The 14,956-nt window shown below is 44.6% G+C and overlaps 1 protein-coding gene across 1 annotated transcript in view; it reads right to left on the reverse strand.

The window, feature by feature from the left end:
• Positions 1-14,660, reverse strand: part of LPAR1 (lysophosphatidic acid receptor 1) — a 75,792-nt gene extending 61,132 nt beyond the window's left edge. The window contains exon 1 of the mRNA XM_049794917.1: positions 14,597-14,660. The gene's annotated coding sequence lies outside the window, so the exon portion shown is untranslated. The remainder of the gene's footprint in view (positions 1-14,596) is intronic.
• Positions 14,661-14,956: the final 296 nt, after the last annotated feature.

Below are 14,956 nucleotides of genomic sequence, written 5' to 3' on the forward strand. Positions count from 1 at the left end.
TAGTACACTACCCTGAAGCATTTATCTTGCAGGGAAATCTTTTCCATATGCCACTCCAGTTTGCCTGTCACCATGCCTCATACTCCTTTCAAGCATGACAAAAGCAGGCTCACCACAGTTATGCACTGGGTTCCACCAAAGGGCACACGGTTCAAGCATCTGTAATTAACCTATGCATGTCTGCCTTTCTCCTTTACCTCCTCTGATGTTTATCCCCAGAAGGGAACTTCAGATGTTTTACTGTGGCCACCGTGAAGGCTCTTCGGTGAGTAGATTATTCCCCAAATTAGAAACTGTTCATTCTTTCAGGAATTGTTTTGTGTCTTGGGGTTCTGGTTTTTGTTGTTTTGTTTTTTTTGGGTGTGGGATTTTTTTGGTTGGATTGGTTTGGGGTTTTGTTTTGGGTTTCTTTTGTTTGTTTGTTTACTCTGGCAAACCAAGAGTCTGATCCTGTGCCCATGAAGTTCAAATGCATTTCATTGATGACCTCCATGGCAGGCAAGGGAGGCAGGAGGACTCCCACTTCCCCAAGCATTTGCTACAAGTTCAGCCCTGCTGAAGTCAGAGAGCCCCATCACCATTTTTTCTGCAATACGTACCCATGCGATTTTCTGTTGTTGGTTACTCATGGCAAAAGGTATCTGAGGACATGACGTTACAGCATTGGTAGAAGCAGAACAGATTCTCATTTGGCCCATCATGACACTTATTTTCAGATTAATGGAAATGACCAAGAACATCTTGAAGGGAAAATAACAAATATCTTCCCTCTTCTGTGTCAGTGGTAGCAAGATGTTCACTTAAAAGCTCTTTTCTAAGACACATAAACGTCCCATCATGAAGGCAGGAAACTAAACATTGCTGCATCTGATTAAAAAGAAAAAAGATTTTTCTTGGCCTTTCTCGTCTTCTGTGTACAAAACACTTAACTCCTTTCTCTCAAGATATTCTAGGGGATTTGTATTTTTACTACTCTGACTTCTGCTATCAGAAGAAAATGCCACATTTTACTAATAAACATAAAACACATTTTGAAAGGACAAACCCATAGCATTTGGCATTGTAACATGTGAAATCATGAACACACTCACCCTAAGTCATGTCAATTATGGTACAAACCGGACTCAACATCAGCAGCAGGCTAATCCACAAGGCATGCGGCAGCACACCAGGTTTCTCTGCATACTGCTCAGATGGGATTAAAAAAAAAAATTTAAAAAAAAAAACAAAACAAGAGGCACTCATCATTTTCTATTTAAATCTCAACATTTTTGCTGCAAGTACCACCATCATGCTATCCACAACTGAATCATGCTCCTTTTCCCCTTTCAACACAGGATACTTTTTTCTCTCTCTGCTACACACTGAGGGACTTCAACATTGGACAAAACTTCCATTTAGTTTGTGTAGTTGTCTTTTTTAAGAATCCTTTCTGTACTTCCCTGACCTAGGTCAGTTTGCACCATCCAGTGCAATTCTCTCACTTGCTCAACCTCCTTTCCTGATTATTTCCATATTGCATCTATTCCACACCCATCTCTTGGGCAGCATTTTCTTGCTGTTTTAAAATTCAAAATGATACTCTGTCTTCTCTTGAAGCTTCCTACTCCTCTGAAAAGCTTCTTCTGAGCTTTGTCTGAAAAGTCCAAAAAAATCTGTATAGCTTCCTCAGTTTTCTCATTTTTCTGCAGTTCCCCCTTTAAAGCCAACACGTCAGGCTGCCTTCCCATTATCATCCAGAACCTCTAGACTTATTTCAGTCATTACCTATCACGAATGTAGCTTCTCCTAATGACCTCCATTAATGCTTGCTTGTTAGTGATTGCTTAGAGATGATTGTTGCTTTGCCACTCAGCAAGGCTGGAGAACCTCTTCCCACTCTCACCTGGGGGAATGAGTGGGCATCTGCTTTAATGCAAGGGATGCTGGCTGGTACATGCATGTTTCTTCAGATGCATTAGGACCTTCTTCAACAGATTGATCAGGTCAGCATAAGATAAAATAACCAAACCAAACACACACAAGAATTGCTTTAAAGCATCTGTACTAACCACAGCACCAGCTTCAAAAAACAACTGTACCAGCAGCTCCAAGGGGTTTTTTGAATTAATGAGTGCTGGAACAATAAGATATCCCTTAAAGTGAATTTCTAGTTTCTCTGTTTCAAGTAAGAGCAACGTGAACTAGGAAGACTCCAGGGTAATAATTCATGCCATCACCTAATTTCAACATTATATTAGTACTTTAAACTTCAAGAAAGAATCACCAGAATAAAAAGAGGAAAAGTATGGCTAGACACCAACTGCTGGAAAATAACGCCAATTTGCTTAGGCTTACATAAACAAGTAACTACAACGAGGATGGTCTCTCATAGCACAACGACAAGGAAGCTGCTGTCATGTGACAACATTTTCATAATCTGCACTTTCATCGTAATGACTTCTAAAGTACCAAATACTTCTAAAGTAAGTAATTTCAAAACAGTTTCTGAACTCTTTTAAAATGGTTTATTTCTACTGACAGATGTTAAATTTGAAGAAGTTAACTAACAGGGAGAAAAGTTCAAAGTCACCATGGATAGCTCATCACTTAAGATGCATCGTTAACTGTTGCTAGCATTATGCGTGCATGTGTGTGTGTAAAAGGAGCAAGTATGGTGCATGCTTTTGTCCTCCTCTACTATAAACAAATAAAAACACAAGCAAGGAGCTGCTTATTAAAATTATTCTTAATCTTAGGATTGCAAGAAGCAGTTTTCACAACACAGAGCCAAGATGGAGGCATTGCCTCACATTGGTAGTTGACAGAATTTAACTCCTAGTGCATTCTCATCACTATTTTGCTTACCAATCAGTATCATTAAAGAAGACAATAGTAGGCAAAGTCACTTGTATCAAGGTGTAAATCACCGTGTAAGATATCAGGATGCTTTTCTGCAGCTATTGCTCCTCAGCAGGAAAAGCAGCAAGAATTTATCTTCTCAACAACTTACAAACAGACATTTAATATTTATTTCCAAGGAGAAAAAACGAAGTGATACAATTCAACACTTCCATGGATCAGCAAAAGAGACTCCATTTGCTAACACTACCTGACATGCTCCACCTTTTGTTTAAAACTCAGAATTGTAGTAGTATGCTGGCATTCTTCTGAAACAAGTTTGTATTCAAACATTCAGGCAATATCCTTTTCACTAGATAAAAAACATCTGGATGGTAACAAAATGTCACAATTCTCTAAACAGCTTTGAGGGGGGCCAGAATTAAAGCAAATACTTCTTTTTCCCCCCCTTCATCCACAAAACAGATGTTCAATCTTCAGGCCGAATGAACCACCACAAAATAACAATAATCTGGAAATGCTGAAGCCAAGGAAGTCCACAATTAAGCATGCCAAACCCCAAACCCCAAATTACAGATGTACCATCCTAATATAGATCTACATGGGTCTTGACCAATGGTGTGCCACCAGGAGTTTAATTAAGTTTATCTGAAATAGAAATTTGCCAACCACCCCCCACAAAAAAGTACATTAAAAACTGCAAGGCATCAGCTTAACATGGTTCAGGCCAGCACCAAGGCAGACACAGTAACTGTTTATCAACCCCTCAAACTAGAAATAACAGTCATGCTGCTTCAGAAATATTTTTGTAACATCTGCATTAGTTCAACTGATTGTTCTCCAGGCAATTTCTGCAGTGCTGTATTTTGCATAGTTAAGCTGAATGAAGTTTGAAAGAATTTAGAATTGACAATTAGAAAGAATTATCTTAATGACAGGGTTTAAATTCCCTATTCTCACGTCACTGCTTTTTCCCAAGGCCACAAATAAACTTATCTGATGGACAGCGGTGACCCAGAAGTAAGATCTTACCTTTGATCTTGCCACGATGGAGGGGGAGCAAACCCAGTAGCTCAAGACAACAAAAATCCTAATGTTGACAAATGAAAGGTAATTACTTCTTGCCCACCATGCAAGTCTCTGGTGTGCTCAGGACAATACAGCAGAATTTGTGACTCCGTGCTGTAAAATCAGGGCTGGTTACTAGTTTCTTGGCAGAGGTTGAAAGGGCTTGAAAATCTGCACCATATTCCTCACTGCCTACAGCATCCCAACCCAACCAGTTGAGGTTTTTGAGGAACAACTTTTAGGGATGATCAGGAAGTAACACACTCCCCAAAATACCCTGGGAGCAGCAGCAGCAGCTGTCAGGGATGCTTAGTAGAGAGCTGCAGCAGAGTACTGCGTTTTGGCCTCAGGTAGCTCATGCTGATCATTCCATGAATTCAAGATTTATAAATGCAAAGCAGTTCTGAAATGTGCCCTGAAAGGAGACAGATGAAAACACCAAGATTTCATCACCTTTCTCTCCAACCCTTCCCCTTTCAATTATCGAGTGAAGTCTAAGGCAACTTAGGCTGCTGCCTATCTGAATAAACAGGTAAACACAGAGGATTAGCACGCAGCTTGACTAATTCACTTTAAGAATTGACTTGGATTAACTCTGAGTTAGTTTAGCAGACAAGCTTTTAGTGCATACTGAAATGAATCAAGTAGGGTGTTGTAAATTCACACCATACTTCAGTGATTGCTCAACTTCTCTGACTAGGTCCTCAGCATCCGTACTACCCAACAGAAACAACAAATATTTCAATCAAAATATTTAGGACATGCCGAGAATTCAAGTGGAAAACGAAAAGCCAGGAGGCAGAATGCAATCAGTGTAAAAACACAACAATAACAAAAAAATCCTCTAACACATACGATGACACAAAGGTTGGTGTCTAAGCACTGTCTAGTCTGTCTCACCACTTTTCAGATACACTCCTTTCACACATCTTTTAAAGAGCAAGAAAGAAGGAAAAAGCAATCCTATTGGAGAAAAGTGCAACTGAATAGCAATGGATTGAATATCCTTAAGGAAAAAAGAAAACCAAAACTAAATAGTAGTTTGCCTCAAACTCTCCCCTTGGAACTCAGTGCACATTAGCATAGGCACGAACATTAAATGCACACACACTTCAAAGCCTCCTTAAGACAGTTCGTAACAAAAGCATAAGCCATAAAGCATTACGTGGGAACCACTAAGACTTTTTTTTGTGACTACACAAACAAACTAAGAAGTCCAAGGGATCCAGGCCACAAAAGGAGAACGTATGGAAACCCACCCACAAACCAGATTTTTTAGGCATCCCACAATTGCAACCTACCAGCTATGTCTACAACACCAAAGCTAAAGGCCCATGCAGAGCTCCTCTGACCCCTGACAAAGACCACTTAGGCATGCTGGGTCTGATTTTTGGTCTCTCCCACTGCTGAGCAGCCTCTCCTAGGTCGGCCACCCTTACACAAACACGCATCATGGCGCACCGACAGAACTGACACCGTTTTGGAGAAACCCAGTGCCTGCTACTGGGTCAGCTGCTGTGTAAGGCCACTGCTGGGTCCCATCTGCCTTCGGTCCCACAGCAGCCGCCTTCCAAGGATGCTCCACTTAACCCAACAGGCAACACTGCCAGCCGGAAAGAGTAAAGCAATATAACCAACCAAATCCTCAAAGTTTCCCAGTATAGCCATACTGGCATCCCCCTCTAGTGGAGACGCAGCTTACACCAGCAAGAGTCCCCACTGCAGGGTCTGGGTGGGGGGGGTGTTCATCAAACCACAGTCAGAATGGCCAGGGGGAGATGCGGGGCACACGATGACTTCAGCACAGTTACGGCATGTGGATGCGCAGAACCTTCGTGTTCGAGTTTGTTACCGATTGAGAAACCTCATCTTGGTAGCTCCAAGGAAAGTCCGTATTTTCTTTCTCTCCTCCACATGCCTGTCAATGCTGTAGCACAAAGGAGCTGAGCGTGCCTTCAATCTTGCAGTTTTGTGCCACTCTCCTGAAGGAAAAAGCAACTGCTTTCCCACAATAATCATACCAAGGGTCCCTTCACAGATCTTCCTGGCATATTAAGAAAAATTTAGAGAGGAGAACTGAAAAAGCGGTAAACAAGTCTCTCAACCACAATGTTGTCATTAAAATCTGGGCAACAGGCTTCGGTTCATAAGAGACTTTGTGCTGAGAAGATGCTGAGGACGGAAATATGCAGGACCACGGCAGAAGCGTTTGTTCAGGCATATTAGTTTTAAGGCATTTATGTGTTCTACAATCATGTAATTCCCTCCTGTCATTAGGTTGTCATCAGCTTGCACGCCTCTCCCTGCATTTTTTTCTCTAGGCTGAACCTCTTAGGATGCTTTTCTGTGTGAAACTTAAGCAACCCCAGGCAGGGAACAGAAACATACTGTACGTACTTCTTGGAGAACCAGGCACTAAGCTATGCTATTCCTATCAACTGCTTGCAAAATTGCAATAATTCTAGAGACCTGTTTTAAGTCTCTTCACTAATTACCAGAATTGTTCTGATCACAGTAATACCGTGAAGTCTCAGTCAGCTTCCAGTCTCACTTGCATAGGCTATTTGAAATAGGACACTGCAACTGCTGTAAAAAAGAAGCTGAAAGACTAGGGGAGCAAACAGATTAATTTGGAAAAGTCTTCTCTAGTTTGCAAGGTTTCTGTACTGGGAAATGCACTGCTCTGAGGTGAAATTTTCATCAGTTCCATCCAAAGCTTTAGGAGGAGCAAAATGAACCTGACGTCTCGCCAGCCACATCAGGACGACTCTCAAAGCCCTGCGCAGAAGTCATGCTCAGGGCTGGTCAAAGGCACCCTGGCTCATCTCCACAGCTCTGCTCTCCATGTCTGCCACATTTTGGGAGGGACAGCCAGCAAAAGGAAAGACAACTAAACTTGACAGGCATTTATAATGGTAACTTTCAAGTACAACATGTCACATTCAAGACGGTATTCCTTGCACATTGGTTACCTATCCAGACATCAATTTGCCTGAAGTTGTTTACCCCACTGCAACAGCTCAGGAAAACAATCAGTGAATCCCATTTCCTTGACAAAGAGGAATGAGGGAGCAGTGACCCTGTCGGAGCACTGGCCTTGTGTCTGCAAGATTGTAGCAGTAAGTGGGGGGGACACATGGATAGAAACAGCTGAACACCCAAAAGAATCCTTCACCGAAAGCCAAGGCTGTGCTCCTCGACCGAATCTAACAATTATGCGGATGGTAAACACATGCTCAAATGTGACTCCTAGCACATTCTAGGCATTACCATCGCATATAGGACAACACGCTCTTAGTACCTTGGCTGATTCCTCCTGACAAGACAGGAGAGCCCAGGGACATTCTTGGCACAGACACAGGGAACATTTAAGTTATTCTCCTGTACCAGTCACTTGCCAATCAGACACTTCAGCAGTGTACACATTTGCAAAGACATCTTCCAAGTGCAATAGTAAATGACATGCAATGCAGTATTAATAGAGAATTTACTGTGCAGCACTCTCCTTTGGGATTTACAGGCTTATTGTCACCAGTCTGAATCTATTCTGGTCTATCGCACATTGCCCTACCAATTTCCCAAACGCTTTTGTACTTCAGTAATTAGTTTTATATGTTCAAGTCTATGGAAATGTACTTCAAAGTTTAATCCTGCAAGCACAGCCTGAGGCAAAGTAGCCAAATTGCGCCTTTACATCCTACATTACAGCTTCATTACCACACCAAGCAACACCTTACCACCGCAGCTTGTCTCAGGACTGCAAAACTACTGACCCAATCTCTATAGGGAATCACTGAAAACATACCTGTCACAATAAGCATGCAGACAGCAACTACACAAGAAGTGTGTAATTTGCTCCTACTAGCTGGGTTGTCAATGAAAGTGCACAGACATGTCTGGATAGAAAAGCAAACACACACGCGCACCCCTGCCAGCCTTTGCTGCTACTTCTTCTTTGGTTAGATGAACTGCAAAAATAGTTAATAAAATAACAATGAAATCTTAAAGATGCTAGGGCCCAAGAAGTGATATCACAGCTGCACAGTACAGGATTGGAAAAAACACTGGGAACCAAAGGAACACTGTATCTAGACCACAATAACTATCATCACAGTCCGTCCCAGTCCAAGACAACTTCTTCTAGGGTCAAGGTGACCTCCTCCCAACACAGCTGTTGGCTTGAGATATTAACCCACCATCCTCCACCAAGGTCTCCTGCCTTCAGCCAGCCAGTTGACTGCCAGCAGCTGTAGCTGGCACCGCTGCTTGACAATTTGCTTCTCCTGGCCCCAAAACAGCAGGAGAGCAGAGGTGCTCACCACTCCCCAGGGCTGCCGCACTGCGAGCTCAAGGGACAGTGACCGCCGCGCCAGCAGCATCCCCGGGGCAAGTTCAGCCCTTCCGCCTTGCTCACTGCCAGCAAAGCTGATTTGGAAACAAGCAGGAAAGAAACCTGGGCTTCCTTCTGCACCAGCACACCAGTGACACATGTAGCCTGGCTGGGGACGGGAAGGGAAGGCAAAGGTGCATTGCCCTTCACACGCTGCAGCTATGCAACACCCTGGTTCCCTTGCTCCATCACCTGCTCAAGGCTTCGGGACATCATCCTGCAGGTCTGATGTCCACAACAGGTCACAAGCAGATTGCACTATCTGTGACTAAACATTTAGTGAAATCCAGTGGCTACAGACCCTCTACCAATGCCCCATTGCAACAGACAAAACAACACTTGCCATGCCTGCAAGGTACATAGCTATTTCCTCTTGAGAGGTTAGCAGTCTTTCTCCTTTCCTGCAAACACCAACCTGAAGTATAACTACCTAACAAATAAATGTGACCTGTACAGCATCTCCCTTGACTTCTCAGATACCAGTAAGTCTTTGCTGGAGTTCTTGTTAAGCTCAGTGCTCTTAAATATTCACCCACCCATCCAAAGAAGATATAAATTTCTCTGTGCAGTAAACATGCAATACTCACCCAACAATTATTTTTTTTCAATTTAAACAGAGCTGCAGCTAACTTCTTCACAATAAAAAAAAAATAAAATATACTGCTCTAGTTATACATACATTTTTCCACCCAGGCTGAAAACAATCATCCCCAAATGGTCAAAGAACATCTAAGAAAAGTCTCTGCAAACTGCTCCCTTAAATAATGTACTGGCACCATGTCGTATTTGACATACACGCCCTAAAGAGGGGGAGGAGGGAGGGAAAGGGGCTCACAATGAAAAACAGTATGCGTTTCTTTTGCCAGATTTTTACCACTCTTAAAGTCTCCAGCATTTTGTACAGAAAGATCTTGCCTTTGATGTCAATCCAATGCTTTTTTGCTTGCTCCTGCAAGCACTGCAGTATGCAATACATTTTCTAGCTGGCAAAGAAACGGATGTGCTGTCTAGAGAGTGCCTGTAAAATTCACCCTACTCAGGAGGTCATTGTGGCACGTAAATTCCTAAAGAAAAGGCTAAATGGTGTGCAGGCCTCACGCTGGCGTATTACAGTGTGTTGAAGTTCATCATACACAACTATCAAACTCATCAGCACTTTTTCCAGCAGTTTCAAAAATCCACTTCAGGAGATACTTGCCTGTTACTTACAGCCAGAAGCAAAAGCAGAAAGATAGTATTAGGCTCACATACTTGGCACCTTTGTATTTTTAAATAGAAGGTGAAAGCATCTCTGAATTTTATCTAGAGTATGCCACACGGAAGCCAAAAAAAATAAGCCGTTCCAATGCCTCTCAAGTTAAAGTAATTTAAAGTAAAAATAATCCAGCTGGCAGAGAACTGTAACACAGTTCTCACCTATACAGTACCTGTGCCCTCAAAACAATGTTTCCTCCTAAAGGAGGTGCAGCCTTCCCACTTCTGCAACTAGAAGCATTCCTTGTGCCACTGATCCGTGCTATTTACCACCACCTCAGCAGCAGACCACGCTGCGATCCGCGAGCGAGGAATGGTGAGGGGCAACACTTACCTCCCATTTCCCCAGCAGGAATGACAGCCAGGTCATCATCCAACTCCACCAGCAATAACCTTCAAGGTCTTTGGAAAGCAAAACACTCTCCACACGCCCCAGCCCAGGACACGGTCCAGGCTATTCATCCCAGGAGTGGCCTGAGGAGGAAGGACGTGGTCCGTCCCCCCCTGCAGTGCTGCTGGCAGGGGCACGCATGCCTTACCTACCCAGACTCCTTGAACCACAGCAGCCACGCGAGTCTCTGTCTGGTTTTGCCTGCCAGAAGCAGAGGAAGAAGGTTCACTTTCTTTTAAGAAGCAATGCTTCTTTACCCTGGGGTAAATGTGCCAGCGCTCACCCGTTTATGTGCACTAACATAAATGCCTACGTGATATGAGTCAAGAAGCAGGCAGATCAGTAGGAAGTAGATGCAGGACTGAGAAAAATGTGTTTAACAAACTACTTCAGGCTGTGCCTGTCAGGAAATTCTGGAGACTTTGCACTGATCCGAGCAAAGCTATTGTTCCTCTATACAGAAATGCAATGCCTTAACCACCTCAAAAGGTCTTTTTCAAGGGCTCGTTAGAGAACTGCAACGATCATGGAGCTGCCATGTGGGATAGGGACGCACATATACTACCCAGACTGGGACTAAACAGGCTCTTTTCCTTACCAGTGCTAAATGCTGTGCAAATAGAAACTACATTTTCAAGAATAAGGGCACCAGTCATTAAAAAAATGAAAACTGATCCTAGAGTGCAACCTTCAGCCAAACAATGGTCAAGCCTTTGCAAGCCAGGTGTGGTTTTAATCAGCTTGGGGGTGGGGGAAGAGTGTCAGGCAGTCAAGAAACAGCAATGGATGAGTGAAGGAGAGGTCTGGATATACAAAGTCTGGCACTTCTCAGAATTCTCCTCTAGCTTCAATAAAAATCAAAACGAGGCACCAGACCTGCTTCAGGTGTTCACCGTCATTTGCTTGAGTACAGGTATGAAGATGCAAGAATGCACAAGCAATGCTTCTACTTGTTTTAAAGCAACTAAGCTTGAAAGGTAAATGAAGAAAACCAAAATTCAGGTCCCCTGAAATGTAAGCAGAACGGCACCTCTTATTCCCTCAATGGAGCTTTCCTCTGCCCTGGGAATAATTTTGCATTTCTGTCAAAGCAACACATCAGCCCTGCGCCTGATCCAAAGCTGTTCAATGCCGATACAGCTTTCACCATAGACATCTATGGGCCATGGATGAAGTCTTAAGCTTCTGAGTTAGCTATGAAGGAAACTCAGGGAAAAAACAAAATGTGTAAGTTCAGCCCTAATGCTGCACGACTGAGGAGTGTCACATTTCTACAGTATCACCTCGAGACGCATGGAAAAGCAAAGTCAAAAGCATACATCAGATGCAACATAATCACTACTAGTTCAAACCATTACCACCTCAAGTCCCTCATGATCAGATCCTTCAGGAGAGCAGTGGGCAGTGTTCTCCCTCCAAATTATCATTAAATCCTAAGAATTCAAATGGGGACCTTACCTGAGGAGAAAGCAACCTTAAAGAAAAGGACAGAGGAAGGAAAAAGAGTGCAAATATTTTTTTCAGGTATTAGCATTGCCTTTTGATAACTCCTGTGTTTTTGTTTATATTTTAACAGCCATACTGGTTACTTTTTTAAAAGTTTGTCTCCTTTTCATACTACTAAACTGTTAAAAAAAAAAAGAAGAATATAACCCATTGTGAAGGAAGAAGCAGTGAAATACACTACATATAAAGAACTAATCCACAAACTAAAGATCCTGAAGGGATCAAATATTGTTTGCTTTACCATCCTTTCAGTAAAACAGCTCTATGCTTCTTTTCCCTTGCACTACTCACAGCAGTTGCAGTTCAGATAACCCATTAAGATGGATTTAAACTGAATTTAAGCATCCCTTAAATTATAAGCACTTTTACTTATGAAAGGGTTGAAATCCCAAGAATGTAGCAAATTCCAGTTTGGTGGGGGGAATGATAACGAAAAGCACAACAGCCTCACAGTACAACCTGTTCCTGTTCTCAAATTCTTCTAGGTGTCCTGGGACCATCACCAAGACCATGAGTAACAGCTGTGAGAGCTCCCCATCCAGCCTTGTTGGCAACAGGGCTGCACTCATTTTTCCCCTGAGCCCATGCAATAGAGAAGCCACCTACACAGCAAATGACACGGTAACAGTGCTCAGCAAGCGCTGGCAGGTCACCACCTAGAGGTGCTCAAAGCCACCTCTTCAGGCATCTGGAGGAGGCAGCTTACCTCCGAGAGCAAATGCACAAAACTGCTGGGTACTCAGAGGTAAGATGGTGGTGGTCTCCCAACAACAAAGGCTACTCTGAAGAAATACTTGCCTTTTGGATTAAACCTCTGAATATCAGACAAAACAAGCTCAATGTGAAGAGGCTACTGAGAAACAATCAGCTGTTCATTAAGGTGTTACTAATGGCTCATCACAGCAATGTAAAAGCCAACCCTATGTAAGTCCTTTCCTAAGTTTCAGCTCCGGAGCAAAACACTTTCTTCAACACCCCCTCCTGGATACTCCACAAGGTTTCACTGTGTGACACTGACTACAAGACCAAGTTAAAGACAGATTTTTACTTTCTCCCATTTCTTAGCAGAGAAGGAATTATATTTTAGTTACAATCTTCCAGAGATACTGATGAAAACCATGCGTCCCTAAGTATCTTTGCACACAGTGATAAGATTGTCTGTTACACACATGTTAAGTTCACATATTAAAGCTGGGTACACAGTGTAGTGTTACTTCAATTTTGCATTTCCCATGTGTTTTGTCTCAAAAGCTGTTTAACCTTTCCACCCTCAATATTTGTTTTGAAGAGGGGAGGAGAAGAAAGCAGACACCAGTGAGTATTTTCCTGTCTCCAACCAGCACCATTACTGGTAACTTCTCAGAACAAGGTTTATAGCAACCAAGGGTCTAACGAGTGTGACCTGCAATAGGGAGTAATAAGGACAACAACATATGAGCATGGAACAGTATTTCCCAGTATTCCTAAATAGCATTTCCTCAGTTATTAGCAGCCTAAAAGCCAGAACAACCACAGTTCAGGTACAACTGCACAGGATGAGACAGTGTCAATCTTTCCTGGAGAAAGACAGCATTTGATTTGTGTAGTTAATATTTAATAAAAAGAACAGTAAACCACAGGCCTATCAAGCTGCTTTGTAAGTCCGAGCACATATCAGTTAAGGAGAAACATATGGCACGCCTGCAGCCAGTATTAGCGAGTTGTAGGTCAGAACTTCACTTTAATGCCTGTGCATGCAAGAGTACCACTTCAGTCCACTGCTGAAATTGTCAGAACATACTATTTTAGCACTACAGTATACCCCATCCTCGCACAAGAGTAGCAGGCTGCACAGCACACAGTCCTGGCTGCCAAAGAGAAACATGATTCTTAGACCTGAGAGTGACTCATTTTAGACCAAATGGTAAACCACACGAAACCTGACTTAGCATGCAATAGACTTTCTTTGAAAAGAGAGAGTCGCAGCAGTTTTTAGTAGTAAAAGACTGAAGCTACCCCAATTCCCCAACACTTTGGGAACACAGGTTGCCTACAGAGGCTCCCACAAGCTATCCTGAATCTTCAAACAGCTTGCAGCAAAGAAGAAAAAAAAACAAAACAAAACAAAACGGAAGGGGGGATTTGAGCAGCTTCTAATTTATTCACACCCAACTGAAATCAGAAAGGTGTGAGCTTGTTTCACAGAGAAATCCACAAGAAAAAAGGTTCAGACATTCCAACATTTTTCTGATAAAGGGCTATACAGAAAACTTTTCACACATTTCTGTAGGGAGAAGCTTTTTGGGGATGGTGGGGGGTTGGGGGTGCCACGGTGGAGCTATTTAAAAAGAACATGCAGAAAGGAGCGGGAGGAAGAAACTTGGTCCCTCTGGTTCCACCTCTCTCTTCTCACTTCAGTTTGCTAACGGCTTTTGTCCTAAAGCTTCCCTCCCGCTCCCCACCCTCCCGGTCTTTCTCCAGTACTCCGTACCCTTGTGCTTGTCATTCATCCTCTCCTGTTCTTTACCTTTGTAAACACCACGGATACACGGCCACAGCTCCCCTCCGACTTTAGAAGGTTCTTCGTCCGAAGGACTGAAGAAGTCAGGAGAGAGAGGTGGCGACCATTTTTTTAGCTAGGACTTTTTCCACTGCCTTAATCTGGTATAAATAAATCCAAAAGAGACTTGACGGAAAAGTAGCGGGGGGGGGGGGGGGGGGGGGGGGGGGGGGGGAGGCAGAAGAAGAAGCAAAAAAAAAATCAGGACAGGCCCTAAGTAAGTGAACAGTGGCAGTACTGTCAGTGCCCCCTGATCAAACAAGTGTCCATTACTTGTTCCAGGCCGACCTCAGGGATGTTAGTCCAGCAGGAACAGCAGCCTGACCCGACGCCAACAGCCCCTTAGAGCCCATCCCCAACGCGTCTCCTTCGCCGGACCCTGCCGCTTCCGAACCGTGCCTCCCCCTTACGCTCCTGCACACCCGCGACAGTTAGCGCTAGTCTGAAGAAATGCTGAAGAAAACACCCCAAAAGCAGAGGAAAAGAGGCCCCACGGACGCGGGGCCCCCGGGGAAAGAGGAGCGGGCACCGTCTCCCGGGCGGGCGGGGACGGCGGGACCCCCCGCTCGGCTCCGCTCCGCTCGGCTCCGCTCGGCGGGGCGCTTACCTGCGGGGGCTGCGCGGGCGCGGCTGGAGGGAGCGCGGCGCCGCCGCCGGCGCGCACAGAGGGAGGGATGGGAGGGAAGGAGGGAGGGAGGGAAGGAGGGACGGGGAGGGAAGGACGGGCTCCCCCCGCCCCCGCTCCGCCCGCCTCCGCCGGGCGGGGGCCCAGGTGCGCCCCCGCGCCGCCGCCCGCCCCCCCCGCCCCCCCTCCGCCGCCGCCGGACCCCGCTCCTGCCCCGGCGGCGGCCCCCGGCGGGGGGAACCGGCGGGGAAGGAAGGCGGGGAGCGGGGCGGCGGGCAGGGGAGCGGCAGCGTCCCCGCTCCCCTGCCGGCCGCGGGGCTTGGCCGCTGCGCGCTCTTCGCT

Source organism: Accipiter gentilis, chromosome Z (genome assembly GCF_929443795.1).
Source record: "Accipiter gentilis chromosome Z, bAccGen1.1, whole genome shotgun sequence".
NCBI classification, from domain to species: domain Eukaryota; kingdom Metazoa; phylum Chordata; class Aves; order Accipitriformes; family Accipitridae; genus Astur; species Astur gentilis.